The sequence below is a fragment of the Gadus chalcogrammus genome, chromosome 5 (assembly GCF_026213295.1).
Source record: "Gadus chalcogrammus isolate NIFS_2021 chromosome 5, NIFS_Gcha_1.0, whole genome shotgun sequence".
In the NCBI taxonomy this organism is placed as follows: Eukaryota; Metazoa; Chordata; class Actinopteri; order Gadiformes; family Gadidae; genus Gadus; species Gadus chalcogrammus.
Window position 1 is genome coordinate 20,917,503 of NC_079416.1, and position 22,900 is coordinate 20,940,402.

Sequence of the window (22,900 nt, forward strand, 5' to 3'; positions counted from 1 at the left end):
CACTCAAGAGAGAAGCCATCCAGCCGCACCCAAACCAACGAGGAGTTAGAGGAGCATTCTTTGGATGGTCTTCACCGGGCGAGTCAGTCCAGCTCAGAACACAGAGCTTCAGCCCTGCCGACGGAGAACGCCGGCGTCGGTCCACGACCACGGCGTCGCTCACAGTACACCGCTTGATTTGCCGGGCATTCTGGGACTCGAGTCCACATCCTCACCCGTGGAGCACCGATCAGGGCAGGCTGGGCTGATAGCCACACGAAGAGACGGCGCAGAGTGGAGACCTGATTGCAGGTTCTCTCTAGCGGAGCGGCGGAGGAACAAGCAGAACGGGGGTAGAGCGGGGTGGCTGGAGTGTCGAGGTGTTCCTGAGCAAAGCACCTCACCCTTATTGCTCCTGACGAGCTGGCTGTCGCCCTGTGTTCGGTGGACTCCGCCGTCGGCGGTGAACGTGTGAATGTATGGTTGGACGTCGCTTTGGATATAAGCGTCAGCATAATCCCCGAAATGTAAATGTAATGGCTGCCTCAGAACTAGGGCTGCATGTAACTGGACAAAAAATGGTGTTGCAAGGTTTTGTCTTTCTGAGATACGTATTGCGATGTGACAAAACTAATAAATATGTATCTTAGGAAATACTAACAATCTTTGCATAATGATTGGGGTGATTTGCAGCGTTCTACACTTGTTGTACAGAACTTTATGGTGGCGAATTAAATTGGAAAATAAGTTTGCCGTGTTGCCTTTTCTTGTGGCAACAATTACAAGGCACTCTGGCTGTTTGACGGGGGGGGGGGCTTGTTCGTGCAAAAGACTCTGTAATACAGACAACAATTATTTTTTAAACACTGAATATTGAATGAGAATAACATATCATATATTAATGAGCATGCTTTTCAAATTAACACCTTGAACAAATACAGTGAATTAATTTTATGCAATTTTGCAAAATAAGTGCTAAACAACAGTCTCTAAATAACAACTGAAAAAAAGAACAGGGCACCACTTCACCGCTGCCACCGTGGGAGTCCTCACAACCAGAAGAGGAGACTCCACACGAGGGGGCCTGGAGTGGTCACTGGACGTGGCTCGACCAATCAGAGGCGGCGTGGAGTGGGGGACGGCCTCTCGCTGTGGGTAAACGCGGGAGCTGCGGGCCCATGAGGAGGAGGCAGATGCATAATTCATCCATAGGAGTTTCCTCTCCGGAGACCGGCGAGGCCGAGTGGAGGGCTGCTGTTGTCTCTCGCCCGGCCAATCAAGAGCCGCGGATAATCGGGACTGAAAGGAGCAGACTTGGAGTGGGGGGGGGGGGGGGGGGGGGGGGGGGGGGAGAGGAGAGGGAGATGAGAGAGAGGAGAGAGAGAGAGAGAGGAGAGGAGAGAGAGAGAGAGAGAGAGAGAGAGAGAGAGAGAGAGAGAGAGAGAGAGAGAGAGAGAGAGAGAGAGAGAGAGAGAGAGAGAGAGAGAGAGAGAGAGAGAGACCCGCCCGATACTTCACGCGGCGTACAGCTACGATGAAGCCACACTCGGCCTCCCGTCTCAAAGCGCGCACGTTCGAGTCCTTCTTCAGTACGCAGAGAATGTAGAGAGGCAATTAGAGAACACGGCAATTCACCTCCGCCCAGGGGGGTGGGCACGGCAGGAAGGGGCACACCGGCACTTCCTGTGGAGGGTAGTGACACAGGAGTCACTGTTCACCCATATAGACCCCACTACCACCACCATCACGGCCACCACACATGTACTCCTACACCACCACCCCCTCCCTACCGTCCGGCGGTGTGCCCAGGCTGAAGACTAGGATGGCAGATTATCGTTATTATTTTCAACAATAGACAACCGTCCGTGGCATGAATCCGAAAATATTTCCAACACATTTGTAAACTTTGTCGCCGAACACAAAGCTGTCAAACTCGATTGGATCTGAGTGTTTGGAGGGAAAAGGCGGCCCAGATAATAGTGGATTAGATGACATTGTCCTCCTGTCCTTGGTCTTCACACCGATCCCCGAGATGAGGGGGAGGCTGTGAGACGCTGGCTCCTTTGTGTTGACGTTGTTCTGAGCTTTACGTCAAACAGTCAGCAGCAATAACGAGATGATCGCCACGGTGAGTCTGTGTAGCTACAGTATCGCCTGTCCTCGTTTTCAGTTTGCGTGGTGTTTAGTGTTGTGTTTGTGCTACATTTTGTGTCGTGTGTGTGTGTTTGTGTGTGTTTAGTGTTTGGGTTACGTTTAGTATCTTTGTGCTACGTTGAGTGTGTTTGTGTTATGTTGAGTGTGTTGTATGTGTGTGTGCGTTATGTTCATGTGCATATATGTATGTTGAGTGAAGCTGCGAGCGCTAGGCCCATTGGAAACAAAAAACAACAGCGTTTGTGGTCATCAAACACGCCCAGGTGCATTCTGGTCATTTACACCAACAACAAGTGGTAATTTTATCTCCACTGATTCACCGTTCTCCCGTCGCCGGGGCGATGTGTATCACGTAACTCAACTGCAGAGGTGTTAGCCGTTAGCGTGCTGCTAGCGCGTCCGCGGCGGCTAACTGTCACTGCCTATCAACGCACACCTTTAGCTGCCGCGGGGCGTGCGTCCTTCTCTGATCCCGGACTGCGTGTTCCATTTTACCGTCGCTCCGGGGGGGGGTACCCCGCACTGGTCATGTGACCAGTGGGGGAGAGACGGGGGGACGGGACGGTTCGAGAGAGAAAGGGGGGAGAAGTGATTCATGTGTGTGTCGGTGGGAACATGGCTGTGCTGGCTGTGTTGTCCGCTGCTCTTCTGCCTCTGGTCGATGAGCCTGTGATGCAGCGCTCTGCTGTGGACGCCATTAATCTCAATACAATTTTACCGCTCTTTTCTACACCCCCCCCCCTCCTCTAGCTCTCCCCCTCCCTCCCCCCCCCCCGTCTCCCGGCTCTTCCAATAGCCACAGGTCGCAATTAGCCGTCAAACGCTGAACTCAATCAATTTCAATTTGGCCGTGGCTGAGCGGCGGGATGGAGAACACACAGTGTTAATTATTCCACAGCGCCATTGATCGCTGTTGTTCTGGGGCCCGTTAATTACGCTGAGCGATTGGGCGGCGGCGGCGGCGGCGGCGGCGGCGGCGGGAGGGCCAAAACGGACAACTGATGGGTTCAAGTGGACGCTGGGATCTGGACGGGAGGACCCCGTCCGTTGGCCTGCCTTTCCTCTGTCTGTCTGTCTGTCTGTCTGTCTGTCTGTCTGTCTGTCTGTCTGTCTGTCTGTCTGTCTGTATGCTGCTCTCCCTCTCTGTCTTATGGTTGAAACATGATTTCTTAAAGTGCAGGAAGAGGACTCCATTACTGTGTAATGGGGTCCTCTTGGTGCATCAAACCTAACAGAACTAACCTAACCTCTAAATGGACTGGTTTCAAATCTGACAAACACTTAATGCCCATCTTATCAAACTTCTTAAATCGTCTTACAGCGGCATCATGTCTGCATGGATTATGGATTCTTCCCTGTTGAGTTCAAACAACTTGCGTCTGTTATTAAGGACGTGAAGAAGACAGCTCTGAAAACGTCTCATGCCACAAGCAGGATTCAACGTGACGAATCAAAGTCGCGTGCCGACCTGGATGTCGACTCGTCTAAACACGGGGACGACGTGTCCTTTTAAAGTCTTGGATTTATTCACACTTTGCACACTTCCGTCGTAATTGACGGTAATCATCTTGTCGTGGATCCCTCGCTATTGTCCTCCCCGCTCGGGTCTGCATCTGAACATGAATCAGACATCAGCCGGTGAATACTGAAGCGCCCGCTCTGCCTCTCGCTCCCTGCCTCCTGCCGTATGCTCTCCCCCCTCATGTTTGTCAAGCAGCCATCTTTGTGAGGCGCACTCTGCAATACAGATGTCTGCGATGCGGGCCTATCACACAGTGTTCGCAGGGACATTAGGATGGCGCTCCACGCGCCGCCTCAATGTATTTTTCATGGCCTGCTGCGTCCGTCAGCAGAGCAGGAAGAGGAGGTCTTCTCCGAGGGATGGGGGCGGGGTGGCTGGAGGGGGGGGGGGTTCGTCTTCGGTTGATGGATGTACTTTGACACTACCCCCGGGCACATTTTGTCAATAATCTGTATGCGTGTGTTTACATGCTCTGTTTTCAGGATTTGTAGATGTCTATGTTTGTTTTTGTGTTTTGTGTCCTGTCTCTTTGGCGTTGCTTCTGCACAGAAGTCTGGATTGATCGTCCTGATCTCGTATTGCATCATGTCTCTATCTATCGATCTGATCGTCTGTCTTCTGTCTGTCCGTCTTTCTGTGGCAGTCTCACTTTCCCGTCCAAGAAACCACTCTGGATACTTCTAGAAGGTAATGACTGATGAGAGACTGAATCATCAGTCTGAACATGGTTACGTGTTGTGTAGATAGTTTTGTGTTGTGTAGATGTTGCGTTGTGTGGGTGGTTTGGTGTTTCAAAGATAGTTTTGAGGTGTGTAGATGTTGCGCTGTTGCGTAGATAGTTTTGTGTGGTGTAGATCGTTTTGTGTCGTGTAGATGTTGTGTACACTGTGGTTGTTTACAAGATGTGTGGTTGTGCACACGACGTGTGGTTGTGTACACGGTGTGTGGTTGTGTACACGGTGTGTGGTTGTGAACACGGTATGTTGTCGGGGACTACTGACGTTATTCCTGGGAGGAGAAGCGTGTGCTAGCGTCTCCTAAAGATATGAGGCTCTGAACACGGCAACACTGTGGATGAATGCGCTGCTAAATGTCATCCAGTGGGAGTGTAATGTAATACCCCTTAATGTAGAATAATGTCACTTCTACACCGAGCTGGCTGGCGCAGTGTGAGCCGTAAAATAACACCACTTCAGCTCAGTCTCGGGTGTGGGGGGGGACGACGACGACGACGACGACATTAACAAACTCTAAACAAAAGGTCAGTTGGATATCATGTCTGATTCACATGGGGGTCAAGGGTCGGGCCCTCTGTATTATTGATTATTTATTGTTTATTTGATAGGGACAGATATAGGCAAACTGAGAACAGCTATCCAATGCAAGTATTATAGTGCTTATAGCGGGTGCTCATTTGCAACACCCGTCCCTAGAAGGGCTTTTGTGAAAAAATAGGTTAAATCAATTAGGTAAAAAACTGAGGACGGCGAGAAACAATAAAGCACCAGGTAAAAAGTCGATAAACTAAGTACAAGGGTGCAATAAAAACATCGGTCATAGCATATCTGCAGACGACTAGACGTAGTAAATGATGCGTGATCAGAAAGCAAGCTCAAGGACTTTCACAGAAAAGGTGTCTGAGCGAAAGATGTGTTGCAGAATGAAACTTTCCAATTGCCACTTGCTCTGGTGATTCTCCGTAGCGTTGTGTAGCTTTCCTTGATGCTCCCTTCTGGTAGGCTGCGTAGACATCTCCTTAAGGAGGGGAGACATCTCCTTTATTACAGTGGCTGGGTCCCAGACTTACTGGTCTGGTCTGGTTTATACGAGGGTCGGCGTCCAGGCCGGAGAGAGGGCTCAGGAAACCCTCTCTAAACGCCCCGGAGGACACGAGACCCAGGGAGACTAGATAAAGGACTACAGGTTACCGTCCACCAGCCGGAATGAACCGGAACATATGCAGTGAGCGATGATTAGACACCAGTACATCTTCACACCTCGAGCAGCCTGCCTCCTGAATGAACTTCTCTATCGATGCGCTCGCATGCTTGGACTGACTGAACATCGTTAACATTTAATTATCGACTTAACTCCAGGGCCTAGCTGTGACTCTATCAGCGAGCAAACACCCACGCGCGCACACACACGCACACACACACATATGCACACACACACACACACACACACACACACACACACACACACACACACACACACACACACACACACACACACACACACACACACACACACACACACACACACAGGTAATGATGCACTTGACTGGATTTAGTCATAGTTCACAGCAACAATGAATTCTTTGAGACAACAAGGTGTCGTCTCAAAGCCAGATTGGCTTCGGCTCGCAGCAGATTCCAGAACGTATCACTGAGACTGAGTTCTTCCTCCGTCGATCCTCAGAACCGCAGGGCATTGTGGGAAATGGAAGACGCATTGTCCAAAAATAAATCGTAGAATTTGGTATTCTTTACCTGAATGGAAATCACTGGAATGGATCCTTTGTGTCAGGGTTCTGGGTTTGTGTTTCATGTGTTGGACTTTTATGTTGGTTTTTCAGTGGTGTCTCCTGGGCTTGAACTTCCTCTGTTGGTTTGTAGTCTTCAGTTGCTATGTGTTTATGTTTACTGTCCCGTATCAGCCCTTGTGTATTTCCTGGTTTGTGTTGTGTGCTTCACTTCCCGTTCTTTGTTGTCCTTCAGTGCTTCAGTTTGGTTGCCCTTGTCATGTGATTCTGTGTCTCCGCCCCTCACCTGTGTCCCGGCTACTATCCACGTCATTACCTTGTTTCCGGCGCACCTGAGTCTAGTTATTATTTTGAGGTTGATTGTTATAATAATAATAATAATACATTTAATTTAGAGGCGCCTTTCAAGACACCCAAGGTCACCTTACAGAGCATATAGTCATCATAAATCGTTGAAAAAAAAAAAACAAGACATTGTGGAAACAATAAACACATAAACAAAAACAAGACAATTGTTGTCATGTCCAATGTTCTACCTTGTTCCCTGCCCACCTGTGTCTTATTATTCATGTGTATTTAAGTCCTTGCCTTGGTTCAGTTCCTTGCTCGATCATTGTTCCTGTTGTCGCGTGCACCTTGTGCCTCGTGTTTCATGCATCCAGAGCACTGTAAAGCACCTGTTGTTTGGAAAATAATCTTTGTGTCGTGCATTTTGGGTCCTCAACCTTAGCAGCAGGCGTGACACTTTGGATTCGACCGAGGAGAATCAGGCTTATATATTAAAACAATTGATTGGCCCTCGGCCAAGCAATTGTTTTAATATATAAGCCCGATTCTCTTACCTTCCAAATGGTTGAATACGTCCCTGCAATTGGCCGGTGGCAGGTGGTCTTTACTGCGACGGCGTTCGTGGAAACGGTCCAAGGGACGTCACGCATGACGCAGCCGTGACGCGTGTACAACGTGGACGAGAGAGGCTTCGTTTAGCGAAGACTACCCAGCATGCAGCGGTGTTGTTTATCTACAGTACGTTCCCCCGGTCACCTCCCTGCCTGCAAGGTCACTCCGAGGGCGAGCCTGGAAGTCAATACTTGTTGAATTAGGGTGCTGCTGTTGTGGTTGGGTGGGGGGGGGGGTGTGGGGGGGGGGCGGGGGTTGTGTGTGTTGGTCTTGTGTTCAGGTGATGCAGCGAATCGACCTGTTTGTTCTGGATGTCACGCTTTAGTGCTGCTGGAACGAAAAATACACCACAAATGGCCGACACCGCGTTGGGACACACTCTCCAGTTTAACACACGGACACAAACACACACGCACACATACACAGACGCATACACAGACGCATCCATACACAGACACGCAGACACGCAGACACACACACACACACACACACACACACACACACACACACACACACACACAGGCACACACACACGCACACAGGCACACAGGCACACATAGAACCACAAAAACACACACACACAGGCACACATAGACACAGAAAAACACACACACACAGGCACACAGACACAGAAAAACACACACACACGCACACACACATTAGGAATCCCAACGTGGTACTGGCTTTTCTGTGGGTGTACACACACACACACACACACACACACACACACACACACACACACACACACGCCCCTCTCTACAAGCGCCCCTCTGCACCGCCCTGTATTCGACCATGTGGAAACATCCACCTGTACCTCCTCGGGCGCTGCCAGGGGACGGCCAGGCTTGGCGGGGCCCGGGCAAGGGGCCCCTTAATGGGGCTCCTCCGGGCCCCTGACAGCCCCCTCCACCTCTCCGCCCACTATTTAAGTGATCGCCACTCAATTGGGCAGGAACCTCCAATCTTCTCCCCGGCCCCCCCCCCCCTTCTCTCCCCCTCCCTCCTCCACCCCCCCCCCTCCCCCCCGTTCTCTGCAGCGGCCATTAAGCTGCTTCTGGAGGAAACGACCAAAGCGCCGCGGGCCTGTTTGGACCGGTGCAGGGAACGGGTTTGATTTGATTTGATTGACATTTATTTCGAACATGTGGAAGAAAACAGAATATTTCCACAGAAAATAATGATGTTACACAAAATAGAAAAGAATAGTTGGATACATGAATGACCAAGACTGGTTCCAGAGGTTTGGGGGGCGGGGTCCTGTTGTCATGGCGTTCACCGGAGGCTGTCTGTGTGTGTGTGTGGTTGTGTGTGTGTGTGTGTGTGTGTGTGGTTGTGTGTGTGTGTGTGTGTGTGTGTGGGAGGATGACTGAAAGTGTGTTTCAATCACCATAGTGACGTTGGCAGCATCATGTATGTTTATATGTAGGTATGAATGTATTTCTATACGTACTGTACCAGGAGTGGGAGGAATGGGGGAGATATGGGGGAGATATGGGGGAGGTCAGGTTTGTTGTTGTCTGAATGAATCGTGATGGGTTTCCTTTCCCCGTACCTGGATATTGACAAAACAATATCAACAACAATATGGGCCGTAAGCCGATAAGGTGTTGTGTTGGCGGGGGGTGTTGTGTTCTAACGCTCAGAGCGAGGGTCTCGGGGGAAATACGGCCGGGGGGGGTGAGGGGGTGGGGGGGGGGGGGTCACCCCGCGGCGCCAGGAACGGCCTCTGATTGGACGGCAGCGGCGGTGGGAGAAGTGGGCGTTCATGATGTTATGAGGAGTGAATCACGGGGTTAGGACGTTTGAGCGGGATGATGGGAGAAGGAGAGGAGCGGAGATAGACCGAGGAATAAAGGAGCGGCCATAACATACAGACGGACGGACGGATGGACGGACGGACGGACGGACGGACGGACACACACACACACACCGAAATATATGCATGCATATAGAAATACATTCATACAAACACATAGAAATACATATATACATAGATCCATTCATTCATCTCGAAATACATGCATGCATGATGCTGCCAACGTCACTATCGTGACTGCGCGCACACACGCACGCACGCACGCACGCACGCACGCACGCACGCACGCACGCACGCACGCACGCAAACACACAACTCTCTTGTACACATCCTCATTTAATGTCTTTTAGCAGAACATCTGTTCTAATAATCATTCAGACGACTGGATTCAGGACAGCCGGGCGTAGTCCAGCCCCCGGAATGAAGACCTACTGGAACGTCCTTGATTCAAACCAACATATTCACACTGACACACTGCTACAAGTGTGTTTCTCCGTCTGACTGAGTACTGCACACCGTGTTCCTGTGTGTCCTGTGTGTGTGTGTGTGTTCCTGTGTGTCTCGATTGTGTGTGTGTTCCTGTGTGTCTCAACTGTGTGTGTGTGTGTGTGTGTGTGTGTTCCTGAGTGTGTGTGTGTGTGTTCCTGTGTGTCCTGAATGTGTTTGTGTTCCTGTGTGTCCCGATTGTGTGTGTGTGTGTGTGTTCCTGTGTGTCCTGAATGTGCGTGTGTGTGTGTTTGTTCCTGTTCGTTCCCTTGTTTGTGTGTGTGTGTCCTGTGTGTGTGTGTGTTCCTGTGTGTGTGTGTGTGTGTGTGTGTGTGTGTGTGCTTGAACGAACCTCATCCCTCACTCCCCACCATGCGGTCTGACCCGTGCCTCGTCTCTACGCTGGTTTCTTTCTGAACTTCGTCTCCTGGTCTTGTGTCCCGGGACCCCAGCCCCCCCCCCCCCCCCACCCCACCCCTAGACCCCCCCCCTCCCCCTAGACCCCCCAGGCGTACGACCCCAACGATGGACCCCCGTGAGACCCCAGGACAGCCCCCCGGCGTCCTGACCAGAGAACCGTCAACCACCTCCCCAAACCGCCAGGACACACGAGGAGCCGCCGTGACATCACCGCTCCCGGGAGAGGAGGGAGAGGGAGGGGGGGGGAAGGGAGGAGGGGGGAGGGGGGGGTTGATCTATGTACATATTAAAGGGGGGGCCTCTCGGGTCCTCCGCCAGAGAGGAGGAATCATTAGCTCAGCGGCGTCTCGGCGCAGCGCGGGTGTCACCTCCTCTTAGGGGCTGCCTTACTCCAGGAGCGGCTCAAGATGGTTCTCTGTGATCTAGGTGTCCGCCCCCCCCCACCCCCGCCCCGCCTCTCCCCCTCCCCTCCCCGCCTCTCCCCCTCCTCTCCCCCTCCCCTCCCCTTCTCCACCTCCTCCTCTGTCCCCACTTTATCTCTTCCTCCTCCTCCGTCTCCCCTCTGCCTCCGCCAGCTCATCCGCCCCTTCATCCTCTCCACCCCCTCCTCCCCCACTCACTCCTCCTCCTCCTCCCCCACTCCACCCCCCCTACTCCACCCTCTTCATCCACCTTCCTCCAACTCTTCATCATCCTCCTCCTCCTGCTCCTCATCCCCCTCCCGCCTCCTCCCCTCCCTCCTCTTCCTTTCTCCTCCACACCCCCTCTTCCTCTTCCTCCCCCCTCCCTCCCTCCCTCCCTCCCCTCCCCTCCCCCCCTCCCCCTCCCCCTCCTTGTTGTTTGAGTGCTGCCGGCGTTCGGATGACGTTTGCGTTGCTGAAAGTGAGAAGATGGATCCTTTCTCCTCTCCTCCGATCCTCCCAGGTGCCCTCCTCACATCACTCTTCCAGGCGCTTCGTAAAACACACACACACACACACACACACACACACACACACACACACACACACACACACACACACACACACACACACACACACACACACACACACACACACGCGCGCGCACACAGCAAGGCACTCACTGAGCTCCATAATGAATGTCGACACAATTTAAGGTTACAGAGTGTAAAATCGGCAGCCGTCAGCGATATATCTTATAAAAACCTCTCTATCGCTCTCTCTCTCTCTCTCTCTCTCTCTCTCTCCCCCCTGTCTCCCCCTCCCTCCCTCCCTCCCTCCCTCCCTCCCTCCCTCTTTGAGCAGCGTTTAGCTGTTGTACTTTACTGGTCGATTTCTCTGTCACAACCAGTTACGTCGTGGCCCGTTTCATGGCCTTCCTGTCCGTTGGTACGGCTCCATCCAGCCTCGGCCCGTCTCTCTGTCCACACAGCGGTGTTGGGCGGAGGGACGGACCGGGCGACCGGCTGGACAGACAGAGAGATAATACAGATGGAGGGATGCGTCACACAGCCGGTCTGTTGTCCTTAATCTCTTTTATGTGTTCAATAAAAGTCCACAAAGACTTGGGATGTTGGTTCTGGAGAAATTATCCTCTGTGTCTGTATCTCTCTTCCGCTCTGACTATCTCTAAGTGCACGCGTCTCCCCTCTCCTCGCTGTCTCTCTCTTTGTGTATCTCTCCTGTTTCTCTGTCTGTCTCTCTTTCTGGCTGTCTCACTCTCTTTCTCTGCATCTACTTCGATCTGTTTCTCTCTCTCTCTCTCTCTCTCTCTCTCTCACCTCTCTCTCTCTCTCTCTCACCTCTCTCTCTCTCTCTCTCGCTCTCGCTCTAGCTCTCGCTCTCTCTCTCTCTCACCTCTCTCTCTCTCTCTCTCTCACCTCTCTCTCTCTCTCTCTCTCTCGCTCTCGCTCTCGCTCTCGCTCTCTCTCACCTCTCTCTCTCTCTCTCACCTCTCTCTCTCTCTCTGTCTCTCTCTCTCTCTCTCTCTCTCTCTCTCTCTCTCTCTCTCTCTCTCTCTCTCACCTCTCTCTCTCTCTCTCTCTCTCTCTCTCTCGCTCTCGCTCTCTCTCTCTCGCTCTCGCTCTCGCTCCCGCTCTCTCTCTCTCTCTCTCTCTCTCTCCCCCTCCCTAGATTTATGTGTGTGTGGGTCTCTCTGTATCTAACTGTGTGTCTCTCCCCCCTCCCCCCCCTCCCCCCCACCTCCCTGGGGTCGAAGTCCCTCCTGTGGTTTCTTTGTGATTTCAGGAGGAAGTCGATGCTTCCCGGGGGGGGGGCTCTCTAACAGCAGGACGGGGAGTGACAGCTGCTCTACTACCTGCACGTGCACCACCTCGTGTGCACGTGCAAAAAGCGCTTGACCTTGTGCACGAGAACATGGCCACGTGCGCGAAGACACAGTCTGCCACACCGGGCGGCGTGTGGCTCAGGAGGTCGAGCGGGTCGGCTGGTAACCAGAAGGCCGCCGGTTCGATCCCCGGGCTCCTCCTAGCTGAGGGTCGAGGTGTCCCTGAGCGAGACGCCCTCACCCTGACTGCTCCCGACGAGCCGGCTGTCACCTTGCATGGCTGACTCCGCCGTCGGTGTGTGAATGCGAGGCAGTATTGTGAGGCGCTTTGACTGGTTAGATAGCGCTGTATAAATGCAGTCAGTTTACCGTTTACCGTCCAGCTCTGATCCCTTCCTCAAAGGGAATCGGCGCCGTGCAGCATCTGTTACAGAACGGCCCTGGCCTGGTCCTTCAGAGGTGGAAGAGGAACACTTCATTCAGATCCACTGTTCTGCTCAACGTATCAAAGGGAGTCGACCCCGCCCTACACTGCAACACGGCAGCATAACCATTCATGTTACAATAGAAGCGGGCAACATCGTCGTATCAACCGCAGAGAAGACGACGCTTCCCTCTGTGCTAAAATACGTGACGGAGACGTCTGATCAAAGCTGAGAGCTTGTACGTATCGCGCGGCAGCCTCGACTCCGGCGACTCGGCCACGACGAGCGTCCACACAGAATGCCTGCCAGACCTGTGTTTACGCGAGCGTTTAGCTGTGTGCCGTAGATGGGAACAATACCGCTAAAGTGTTTGAAATAACATACACTTTAGACAAACGTTTGTAGGTGTGCACGTGCAAAAAGCCCACGCTGCATATTTGTCACGGACTTTGGGTAATTTGCTCCACGCGAAGCGGCTAGGTGTGTGTACACGCGTGTGTCACACTGCACATTACCTGTGTTCTCTGTCTCTATGGAAACGCGGATCTAAACCCTGGTTCCCTGAGCTTTTCTCCCCGTCTGCATTGTATTCAGGCGGCGTGCGGGGCAGCCGTGAGGTCCTGGAGCCCAGATGGGCCCCCAGGACTGGGGCCCCTGGCCTTGTGGAGACTCAGCCAGCTGGAGACCCCCCCCCCCCCCCAGACGGGCCGGACCACTACGTCCCCAGGGCCCCGGTCTCGGGGTCCGTCGTCTGATGGCCTTACGGGGGGGGGGTTCTGGGAGCTTCTAGGGACCCGTAGACAACTGGTTCCCGTTCGGTGGTGGTACAGCGAGTGCGTTCATCCGCGCAAGCGACCGGGAGTACAACTCCAGCCGGGAGTAGCCTCAAAGGACGTTACTGCTGGTTAAAAAACAACACAGAAATTGGAAATACATTTCTAAAGGTTTAACGACTAATCTACCATTACTCCCAGATATATTTGATACAAGTTTTGGGTTTATTAATGAATAAACATAGACTCGTGCTAAAAAAGCCTCATCTTCTGAAGAACATTTAGCCGCGTCGATCCACTCTAAATTAGATGTTTAATGGTGCATAATTTGATGGTTCTCGATGTCTTGTCTATAAACAAACTCTAATTATTCGCTGCCACAAGCAACATACTACCGACCAGTGTGGTGTGCTGAGCCATGTTTACTGGCTCGCTGGTCCAGCGCGGCCAGGAGGACGTGTGACGGCAGCAGATGCACCGAAATGTAAAAAAATGTTGTTAAATGAAAAGTCAGACCAAAAAAAGAGTGAGCTTTATCTCCTGTCTCGAGGAGATAAAGTTTCATTAATCGAGCCTAATTGCTGTGGATTCCATCCATGTCCCAGCAGCTGGCGCTGTAATATCCGTGCTGCTCTCGAACACCGCTCGGCTGGCTGATGGAATCGGTTGGCCCACTTCCGATCCAAGTGGATCGACACAGATAACCCAAAAAAAAAATAAAAAATGCTTGAGCTGCTCCCCCCGCGGCCCGACCCCGGATAAGCGGACGAAAATGAGATGAAGCCCAAAACTTATATGAAATATATCTGAGTTATAGTAGAAAAGTCGTGGGCCCTTTTGACTCATTTTAATAACTAACATTTTAATAACTAACGTATGTACATATGCATGAAATTTATATATTTAGACGCAAGCCACTCCGCGAGTGGCTTGCGTCCACAGGGAAGAGAACCCTACGTGCTAAAATGTAATCTTAAGTCTCTGAATTATTTCACACTTTCATATCCAGACTTTTGAGCTTTCTAAACCAGCTCTGACCTTTTTAGAGGTATTTGCCAACCTGGACTTTTGCAACGCTGCAATACATTTTTTGTCAATTATGGTAAAAGTCAACTGTAGTTTAATTAACGTATCATATGGTAAAAGTATACTGTTGTGAAACTGCAGAAACCTTAAGGGACAAAAAAAAATTAAATATGCTTATTCGGCTTATAATACCATAATGCAATGCAATGTTTTTAATAATCTTTTGACAATTTACACACAAAGCAAATCTGTAAAGTGTATTAAATTGCAGGGTGTATCTTTTGATTGACTCTCTCTCTCTCTCTCTCTTACTCTCTCTCTCTCTCTCTCTCTCTCTCTCTCTCTCTCTCTCTCTCTCTCTCTCTCTGCTTGTTATAAACAGATTTATCACAAGCCAACCACGCACGTGACTGTGCGCTGGGCATCACACACACACACGGTGACGCGCCCCTCAGGCTCTCCGTGTGTAGCGAGTCCTTCTGGGTATTCATGTAAACACACAGGCCCGGCCTTCGTCCATTATGCACTCTGGCCATGATTAAAACATGCTTTTAAACATGTGTGGGGTTTTCCTGCGGCTCACACGGCGCCATTAATGCGCTCCGAAGCATCCCGGAACCGCCCTCCCCCGGCTCCATTAAGGGGCCCCCTGCTAAAGAGGGCCCTTTAAATATGGAGCGGGGTTGAGTGTTGCGGATGAGAGGAATCATCGGAACCACCGCCTTCCGATTTCCAAACTGGCGTCATTGAACAACGATGGCGGGGAACATGAACTCCTCCTCTTTTTCAGTTTGGCTTTTATAATTCGACGACTGTGATTTATATTAAAGTGATTTAGACTACAGGTCTGGGCTGATGACAATCCCTTAAATGAACGGTAGAGACTCGAATAAGGATGAGGCCATTTTGTTGGCATTTGCGTGTCTTCAACAAACCTAGTGTCTCTCTCGCGAGACACTACTTAGTTCCCTGTGACTTGGCAGAGCTTGGAACTGGAAAGCTGAAAACTGGAATCCCCCCAAACCCAACTATATTCTTCTGGTAGGTTTAGCAGAGGGCTACTGGTTCCCAGTCTTGGGTTGGAAATAGCTCCCCTCCGTTCTCTCGTGGGTAGGTTTAGTTTTGACCATGAGGCTGCAGGTTGAAGCGTTAAGCAGAGGAGGAAAGGATGGATTTATTTCAAAGAAAAAGTGTTGAAATGCAGATGTTTGGGCCTTACAGATGTCTTAGCTCCACCGGTCTGAGCGGTTCTTTGTACTTTTATCGGACTTTGACCCTGTTATCCTCCTCTTCGCTTCAACACACTCCACGCCACGAAAACAACCCACCGAACTAAAAATCAATTGAGAGGATCACAAACTCAAATATCAGCCAAATATCACCCACCAATTATATTTAATTGGCGCCGACATTAACCTTTTGTAGCGTCCGCGGCTGTTTTGTCTTGATAAATACCCCCTATAATCACCGTCCTTATGCACGTCGCCACACCGCCCTCGGCCCTCTCCCCTCTCTCGCAGCCCTGTTCCACCGCGGTGATCTATCGAGCTCACCTTTAGCAGCGTGCCGGTGTCCTCCAAGGACTTGTTAGCCCTAACTAGCTTGCGTGTTAAATCACTCCTCCGCCGCCCACTCCACCGGTCCTCTCCTGTTTTTATTGTTACAACAGCGGGATGATGGATGCCTCCTGTTCCCCGGGAAGCCTCTGCTGCAGCTGCATGCCATCAGCGCGAGACGGGGGGGGGGGGGACCCATCGCCGCCGGGTGACTGGTGTCAAGGACGGGGGGAGGGATGGGGGAGAGAGGAGACGGTAATGAACTCCCGATGCCCGGGTCTCACCCCCAAAACACTCACCCGTCTCTGACGAGCGGTTTCCTGGTCTCGATGGGATCTCCCTGGAGTCCGATACGGCGAACACTGGAGCATCTGGACGACGGCGTCAACGTCGCCCTTCCTCTATCACCGCCGGAGCCCCAGTGTTGTCTCTGGACGCTCTTGGGTCCCTCGTCAGCGGGGGACCCAAGTATCCACATTCCGGAAGGTGTTCTTGGTGTGTATCGGAGACAGGACGTGATGACGGGGATGATCTGGTGTTCTACCTGCACTCCGCCCAAAGGATCTGCTCCTTCCGGGCGGCATGTGGCTCAGGAGGTAGAGCGCGTTGGCTGGTAACCGCAAGGTTGCTAGTTTGATGCCCGGCTCCTCCGATCTGAGTTTTTTTGGTGTCCCTGAGCAAGACGCCTCACCCTGACTGCTCCCGGCGAGCTGGCTGTTGCCTTGCATGGCTGACACCGCCGTCGTTGTGAATGTATGCATGAATGGGTGAATGTCAATGCAATATTTTAAAGCGCTTTGGTCGGCCATTGGTTGAGAAAAAGTGCTGCATAAATGCAGTTAGGGCTGGGCGATTTGGCCTAAAAATAAAATCTCGATTTTTTTCTAACTAATGGACAATTTACGATTTAAACCTCGATTTTTTTCTGTTTTTCTCTAAACAAATTAAAAAGACCAAGGCAAAATTTAAAAACATATTTTCTTTATTAACACAATAACAATAAATGATATTACCAAGTAATCTAGGCCTATGTGAACCAATCAGTTGTTCAAGGATAAAAAATAAAATCAGCACCACTTGGCTGTTATTATTGTGCAAAGATTTTTTTATATCAAACTGAAAAAAAAAGATCGTGTAGGCCATCCCTGAAAAACTTGTAAAATGCGATCGACTTTCTACAAACCTTACACGGAACAGTTTGACTGCTTGTACCCGAACCACTTCCATACAACAGAAGTAGCACCCTTTTTATGAATGAGTTCTTCATCTGTGTTCGTGGACATTTTTATGATAGGGGAGATCCGGGTTGATTGAAACACGGGACGATAGAAACACAGCGATTTCCTCGAAAAACCACGGAAGGCTTTCACGTCAAATTTCGTCACTACGTTCAGCACGCAAGACTGACCAACCCCGCGAAATTCCGTGTAATGACGTCCCACCGTTCAAATGTTATCCCCCAAACCTGTTTTCGAGAAAAGAAGAAAAAAACAAAAAACAGGATTTTTCGGTTCAGCCATTTCAAAAAACCGTAGCAAAGTGAAAATGAAAATTAATCGTTTAAACTGAAAAAATCGCCCAGCCCTAAATGCAGTCCATTCTGCGTTCGGTTGAATGTACTGCCGGGCTCTCGTGACTGCGTCCATGTAAACGCTCCGCAGCTATGCCTCCCAGCCCTAAATCTCCAGATGTTGTCCAGGTCCACCCCCTGACCCCCCCCCCCCCCCGTTATTCAGCCTCATCCGACACGCGGCCATAAAGCTCGTCTCAAGGTCGCGCCCGGCGACCTTGAGCCCACGGCGGCCTTTAACGACCTCAGGGGCGCCCCAGAGCGCCTCACGTCCAGGTTGCTCCTCCCCCCCCCCCTGACCCTTTGCTGTCCCTCCCAGATACAGCCTGGACTCTGAAGAACCAGACCCCCCCATGGAGAGGACCTCCCGGTCTGACACGGACCCAGGCGGGACACTCCGAGGTGCAGGGACCCCTGGGACCCCCGGTGAGGGGATCGGGGTCCAGCAGGAGAACCTGTTTGGACCGGTATCGACCAGCATGGACCGGTATAGACTGGTGTGGACCCGCATGGACCTGTATGGTCTTATACGGACCAGTATGGATCTGTTTGGACCGGTATGGACCTGGACGGACCTGTACGGACCTGTGTGGGACTGCTATGGACCTGTGTGGACCGGTATACGCATGCACTCCCACTACAATCCATTATTTAGTAGCCCCTCTTCAGAGCTGTGAATATTTACATCTATATTCCGTCATTGAAGCTGGATGTGAGAGAGGTCGGGTCGTCTCAGTGGGGGGCTGACCTTTCAAAGCGGGAGGGATGCGAACCAACGGTCTGAACCCCAACCCTAGCTCTCCTGACGCCCGGGAGTGCATGAGCTCGCCTTTCACGATCCATATCCGTCGGTAAAAGCATTGTTAGTTTTCGCTCGGGTTCATGTTTTTTTCATGGCGCGCACGTCCTCCGTCAAGCATTCTTCAGATGCCGGGTTGGAGGATTAGATCACATTCCTCACGCTGACGCTAGTACCGCGCTCACACAGCACGCAGCGGAGTGCTTAGATTGCCTTTTTCTGCTCCTTAATGACCGCGTTGGAATTCATGAATACATTTCGCCGCTTGATGCTGCGTTGCTGTGGGCTTGAGGAATGTGCTTGGGCCTCGCTCGGTGGCCTTGTTTATCGGGGCTCTACGGGGGCCCGTGGAGAGCCCTGAGGACCGGGGAAACAGAGACTTAAAGGGCCCCTGGTTTTACCCTCAGGTGACAAGGTCGATCCACTTGTGACATCACAAGTGGGAGCTTGGTGGAAGGGGGATAGATGGAACAGCTCCAGCTTACAAGTTGGCGCGTTCCAACAGAGTCGCTTATCTGGGTTGACGGGTCCATTTGTGATGTCACAAGTGGATCGATTTTGAAACGGCTTCTTGAGGCAGCTTCTGATGCTCACGAACGACACTTCTCACGAGTAACACCTGGTTGTACGAGAGAGGGAGAGGCCCCCTTTAATTATCCAAGGTCCCCCTTTCCTCTCTCCCCCCTGTTGACCTCCACGCTGGGAGACCCTGACCTGGAGGCTTTCAAAACAAAACACTTAAGTTATGATGGCGTTGCACGTCGGAGCCATTACCGTTTGAATCCCGGCGGTGAGGGCGGATCAGCCCTCCCACTTGTGATGTCACAAGTGGATGGACGCTGTGTGACAGAACCGGGGTTAAGAGCGGGCCCTTTAATTACCGTGGGGATCTAGACAATTAACCTCTCGACCTCCGAGCCTGCCTCAACCCACATGCTAGCAGAGCAAGGGGACGTAGCGTGTGTAGCATGTTGTGTGCTAGCGCCGCGGTAGCCCTTTGCATTACAGCACGGCAGGCGACATAACAACTCCAGCGTGGTGTTGTCTCAAGTGGGTGGATTTGGAGTCAGCCTCGTAACGACCAATCAGCATCCCGTGTGGCGGTTCAATCTGGCGGCCCTTTTAAGTATGATCAGGGTCGCCCTTCTTCACCCTCCCCGCGTTCCTCTGTCAACATCCACGCTAAGCCGACCCCCGACCTCCACGGTGTTTGAAGCAGCGACGTAGCGTAGCGGCAGAAGGGCCTTACGTAACTGCGGGGCCAGGTAGATTAGCAGCAGAGCCCTTGACAGCGGCGGCGTTAGCGTTAGCGGTAGCGAGCGACGGGGCGGTAATGCGTCAGGGATTCACTCTGCCGCTCTTTTTCACGCGCTCGTCTGTCTGTCGGGATTATCTTCAAATCCGGCCGCGGGAATCCTCCGGAGGGGTTAGCGTAGCCGCGGAACCCGCTGCCGCTGCGCTCCCTTTTTTCCCGCTATTTTTATCCCCGGTTTGCTCTGAGTCAGCGCGGCTGACGAACATCAAAGAGCCGCGGAAACGCAACTCGGCGCTCCGACACAATGGGAGGCAAACGCTCTCCGGTTCACAAAACTGGTTCACGGCCAAATTAATTATTCATTCTGATCCAACACGGAACAACAAGAGATGGGCCCGGGAAGCACGCACGCACACACACACACACACACACGCACGCTGAACGCACACTGCCGAAACAAAATCACACACAAGCAAACACACTCACACACACACAAACACACACGCAAACACACAATAACAAGAGGTGGGCCTGGGTAGGGCCCACGTACACACACACACACGCTGACCACACGCACACACGCACCGCACGCTGGCAAAACAAAATCACACACAAGCAAACTGATTCATACACACATAAACACAGGGGACACACACACACACACACACACACACACACACACACACACACATAAAAGAAAGACACATGCACACACAAGTAAAAGAAAGACACACACACATTCACACACATAAAAAAGACAAACACACATTCACACACAAACACATACAATGATTGACACCCTCACACAAACACAAACATTAATGAAAATACACACAAACACCTACAATTACACTCGTACGCACACTCCTTCTCTAGGCTTAGGTAACCGACTTAATGTGACAGTTTGTCACTCTCCTGTGATTGGCTCTCTCCTTAGCTGCCATGGCAACCGCTAAACAACAACAATCATCGCCGCGGCAAAAACACAATTACGTTGTTAACGGGCGTGTGTCGGAACAGAAGACCGTTAATCACGCGGCGGGAACTCCCCGGATCAATTAGCGTTCCGTGTCCCGCGCGCGTCAATATTTTATTTAGACGGAGCGCATTCACGCCGACTGCCATCTGTTCGTCAGCGCGCACGCCCTCAAATGTCTGTTTCTGTCCCCAGATGGAGTCCTCTTCCTGGATGGCTTCTGCCGCTCCGCCTTTCCCTGACAGTTGTAACTTTTTACCCGTTTGAACAAAACCGGTGAGTCAGTTCCTTCACAGCCGTCGTCGTCCGAGTGCGCTCCCCCATCATTCGCACTTCGGATTAACACACGTCTCCACCATGCACACACAAACAGACTCGGGGAGAACTCCCCCGTGTTCCACAACTGCTGTGCCCAACTTCCCGGCTGAGCCTTCGTTTTGCAGGGACACCGATGCAGAGTTCTGCGCGTCGCTGTGCGTCGCGTGCCGAAGGGACAAGGTCCTCGGGGATCTGTTGTCTCAGCGGCTGGGTTGGCCCGGCTGTGCTGTGTGTGCGCAGCATGGATGCGCGACACCCTGCTGTCACGTCCGCCCAGATCGGTCTGACGCAGCGGCTGATTGGATAACCCCGCGGTTTTTATTGCTCTTCTCAATGTCGGTTGAGAAGAGCTTTTTTAATGAAGTGTGTTATGATCAGTCTGTCGCCATTATCCCCCATCACCTTGCGGACCAGTTAAACACAGAAACTTAAAAGCGTAACCTGTGGTGGTTACGTTGTTGCACGACAGCCAGGAGTCCTGAGTCTAGTGGCGGTTAGGGTGATCCCAAAGGTGCCCCCTGAACCCTCCCTGACCTCTCACTGACCCTACCTGACCCCTAAATGACCCCTACCTGACCCCTGACCTGATCCCTACCTGACTACTTCCTGATCTCTCCCTGACCCCTACCTGACCTCTCCCTGACCCCTACATGACCTTTACCTGACCCTGACCTGATCCCTACCGGACTGCTTCATGACCCCTACCTGACCTCTTCCTGACCCTGACCTGACCTCTACCTGACCCTGACCTGATCCCTACTTGACTGCTTCCTGACCTCTCCCTGACCCCTACCTGACCTCTCCCTGACCCCCCCCCTGACCCCTAACCCCTACCTGACCTCTCCCTGACCCCCCCCTGACCCCTAACCCCTACCTGCTCCTCTATGTAAACAGCTCCCCGTGGCTCTCGGTGGATGACGGCGTCTGCGGGTGACGGGCTGACGCACGGCGCCGCTGGGGACACCGCGTCTGTCAGCCCACCCTGCCGCCGTGTGCCCCGGGGGGGCGGGGCCACGCCGCAGCCCGCGCGTCTCGGTACGCCCGGTCCCACGGCGGCTGCCAGGGTCATTCCTCAAGCTGATGGATAGGCTTCCAACACTGGGATCGGACCGCATCCATCTTCCTCCTCCTCCTCCTCCTCCTCCTCCTCCTCCTCCTCCCCCCCTCTCTCTGTCTGTCACCGTCGCCCCCTGGCTTTGATCATAAACCTCGGCTTTCAAATGAAAGGGGACACACACACACACACACACACACACACACACACACACACACACACACACACACACACACACACACACACACACACACACACACACACACACACACACACACACACACACACACAGTATCTGTGTAAGCCCCTGCCCAGAATACATGGATGTGTGCAAATACACACTTCAAACAGATATCACAACACATGACACAAACTATTGAAATCTACAGGAACACACACACACACACACACACACACACACACACACACACACACACACACACACACACACACACACACACACACACACACACACACACACACACACCTTTTGAAAAGACTTGACCACACACAGACTATTGAAGACAACATGACCATACGTACACAAACCCCTACCCACACCCCTATTGAAAAGACATGACCCACACACACAGACTTCTGAGATGAACATTACCACACACACACACACACACACACACACCCCTTGAAATGACATGACCACACACACACAGGGGGGTACTTGTGTATGCAGGCTCTTTGCCTTCCATCTACCTGTAGTCAAGACGCCCTCTAGTAAACACACCTTGCACGCACACATACATATACACATACACATACGCACATATACGTTCACTCACACACATTCACAGAAATACACATGCATATATACACACACGCAGATATACATACACACACACACACACACACACACACACACACACACACACACACACACACACACACACACACACACACACAAGCATAGACGTACACACACACACACACACACACACACACACACACACACACACACACACACACACACACACACACACACACACACACACACACACACACACACACACACACACACACGCCCAGCTGTTAATCTTCAGGTGAACCTTGGCGTTGGCGGTGTAATCGCATTAACCTGCCGTGCCCGCGTTCATCACAGCTCTCTCGGCTCGTTGACAGGTAAC